At 47.3% G+C, this 3,367-nt stretch overlaps 1 pseudogene; it reads left to right on the top strand.

Annotated features, from left to right (window-relative positions):
• Window positions 1-1,928: 1,928 nt before the first annotated feature.
• On the top strand, window positions 1,929-2,877 carry LOC120694623 (annotated as a pseudogene).
• Window positions 2,878-3,367: the final 490 nt, after the last annotated feature.

The following is a 3,367-nucleotide window of genomic DNA, read 5'->3' as shown; positions in this document are numbered from 1 at the left end:
GCATTTTTAAGTTTAAACTCTAAACCCATGACTTTGACTTGCAAGAAATTCACGGTATGATATTCAAAGCCCTCGAGTTTCTCTTTCAAATAAGAACGTAAACCATTAAATGCCAAATCCGCCAAATCTTTTTCAAAAATTGTCAAACTAAAACACCAATTTTTAATTTCTTTAAATCTTTTAAAATAATCTGAAGAAGATTCATCACGTCCTTGCTTAATCGATGTTAAGTCCAATAATTTCGCTTCGGTCTCCCCGCTAAAGAAGTGATCATGAAACTTATGCTCCAACTGGGCCCAATTGTGAATAGAATTAGGAGCAAGTGAGGAAAACCAAGAGAAAACCGTTCCAGTCAAAAATAAAGAAAATAAACACACACGCAAAACGTCATTGAAACCGGCTTCTACCAACTGCAAGACATATTGACTAACGTGTTCCCAAGTCGTACGAGAATCATCACCATTAAATTTAGTAAACTCAGGAATACGCCAACCAGCAGGAAAAGGGGTAAAATCAAACTCGGCGGGATAAGGTTTTTGGTACAAACGCGTAGTACCCATATCTACCCCAAGCTTACTTTTAATCGCATTTGCCAGATCTTTTTTGAACTTAAGGAGATCGGCCTGATAGTGCTGGCTGGTATAAAACTCAGAAAAACGTCATGCATTAGAATTTCCATGCGCCATCGTCTGTGAAGAAGTCGGGATCGGTCCTTGGTTAGGTCCAGATCCTCGTGGCCCTCCCGCTACAGTAGTATTGCGAGATGGTGTATACAGTGATAACTCATTAGTTCGGTTAGGGGCAGCCGAACTTGGAATTGTCTCGAGAGGCGTCGGCGACGGTACTGAGTAACCGGTCTGACCGGTCTGTGGGACCGGTCCGGCAGGTGCAGTGTGCACGGTCGACGGTGGTGGGGTTTGCCCTGGGAACGAGTTCGGCGGCATACCATAGAGTGGTTCAGGTGTGAATTCAAGGGTAGCTGAACTTGGATCTGATGAGTTAGGATCTGACATGGGTTGTTTACCTTTAAGGGCGTCAACATCACTACTCAATTTAATTAAAATGTTACCCGCAGCAGCTTGTGCAGCAATAATCTTTTGATCCATCATGGATGACATTCTATCAAACATATCAAAGGGAGAGAGGCTTACATTGGGGATCTCCTCAATCTTATCCTTGCTAAGCTTGAGAGATGGCCGTACAAACTCCTCCAACCTCTTGACGAGGCCACCACGATCCTTTTTGAAGCCCTTCAAGAATTGTACCTTGACGTGCTCCTCCACAAGAAGGTAGGCCTTGCGCTCCTCTTCGGTGAGCTCCTCCATTATAGCCGTGATGATGTTTTCCTTGTCGATCTCTGAAGAGCTCATCTTCTTCAAGGAGTAGATTAGATCGGTTTTAAAACTAGATTAATCTTTTCCCAGTGGAGTAGCCAAAAAGTGTGTTGACACAGAATCGCGCCAACACACTCGAATGCACTAGAACAAGCAAGAGATCGTCAAAACGATCTGAACCAGCGATGCCCTGGCAGACCGGTCTGACCGGTGTGGAGCAGAGAACCGCAAAGACCTAAAAACGCGAGCTCGGGAGGGACCCCGTCGGAGCTTGCGCGGCTAGGGTTGCTCTGAGGTCGGCAGGCCACTCAGACGAAAGAAGAAAGCAATCTAGGGTTGGAAAAGACTAGGGTTTGAGAGATAAAAAGTAATGCGATATTTTGATTGATTCGATTGGGAATACCTCAATCGGCCTTAGCCTTTATATTTATAGGCCGGGGAAGTCGTACCCATCTCCAAGTCGGTTTATACAAGAATTTCCAAAATAAAACGAAGCCTACTCAGATTACAACTGAACAGACCGGTCTGACCAGTTGGCCTCTGAACTGACAGAATTGACTGTCAACACTGCTCAACTTGTGTAGCTCTCCAGCCAGCAGCTGCTAGCTAGCTAGCTAGCTCGCCGATTATCGACCGAAAGATATAGTCGTACGTCGTTGCGTTATATTGATCGAATCGATTTAACTAGCAATATAATGCAGGGCCTCAGTATTAAGCCGTCTACCAAGCTGCAGCTCAGCAGCTTGTTGGTCGCCGTTGCTACTGTCATGCTGGTATTGCTCGCCGGAGTCGCCCACGGCGGCGGCAGGAGGCTCGTCGTCTCCAGCAGCGAGGACGAGCCGTGCAAGAAGATGACGGTGTACTACCACGACATCCTCTACAACGGCAACAACACCGGCAACGCGACGGCGGCGGCGGTGACCAAGCCTTGGCGGCGCTCACGCCGGAGCGGACGAACGGCACCTTCGGCCTGCTGGTGGTGTTCGACGACCTGGTGACGGAGGAGCAGGCGCTGTCGTCGGAGCTGGTGGCGCGCGCGCAGGGCTTCTACTTCTACGACAAGGAGGACAACGCGTGGTTCGCCTTCTCGCTCGTCTTCAACTCCACGGCGTACAGGGGCACCCTCAACCTCATTGGCCCCGACCTCATCGCGGAGAAGACGCGGGACCTCTCCGTCGTCGGCGGCACCGGGGACTTCTTCATGGCGCGGGGCGTCGCCACGCTGCGGACCGACTCCTTTGAGGGCCTCTACTACTTCAGGCTCCAGATGGACATCAAGCTCTACGAGTGCTACGTCTAAGTGGATGCGTGTTTGGATTCTCTGTTCCGCTGCATGTGCCTGGTGGTTGGTGCTGATTTATTGTGAAAGATAAGTACCGCTGGCTGGCTGGTGACTAGTGTTGATTTGGTATGAGAAAAACACCGCTGCTGATTGCCAGCAGAACAGACATGTAAAAGTATAAAACTAGTCTATCCAAATAGGAGTAAAAATAAGCATACCATTATTGCATACATCGTAATAAAAAATAAGCATACCACGTACTGTGTGCATAGAAAAAACATAGCATCATAATTAGGCCGTCTACTACTTGCCTTCGCCAAATAAAGTACTGTATGTATATGTTTACTTATATATAAGTAAGGATCTTATTACTATATATGTTTACTTATATAAGCCTGCCGCGATATATGCACGGTACTTGTATCTACTCCCTGTAATGCTCTTAAAATCTAATAAATCTTCCTTTTATCGAAAGTTTCCGAACCCGACACCGCCGCGTGGTTTGCTGAGTGCCTATCTTTTGAAGAAGTCCGCCCCATGTGTTTTTTTGTGATGGATCCCGAATGTTTCTAACAGAGGTGAGAGGTGGTGGTTCTTAGTTTTGAAATTGTAATATGCATGCATGTCCTTCAACTCTTTACGCCCTGGAGACGCGGCTTCGTATCGCTGAAGCTGATAATCCATCACCTAAACCAATCGTGTCCGCCATCAGCGTCTATTGCTATAACAGGACATTTTGATTCAGTCGAAG

The sequence above is a fragment of the Panicum virgatum genome, chromosome 2K (assembly GCF_016808335.1).
Source record: "Panicum virgatum strain AP13 chromosome 2K, P.virgatum_v5, whole genome shotgun sequence".
Taxonomy (NCBI): domain Eukaryota; kingdom Viridiplantae; phylum Streptophyta; class Magnoliopsida; order Poales; family Poaceae; genus Panicum; species Panicum virgatum.
The sequence above is the reverse complement of the archived record's forward strand: the minus strand, read 5'-3'. Positions and strand labels throughout refer to the sequence as shown.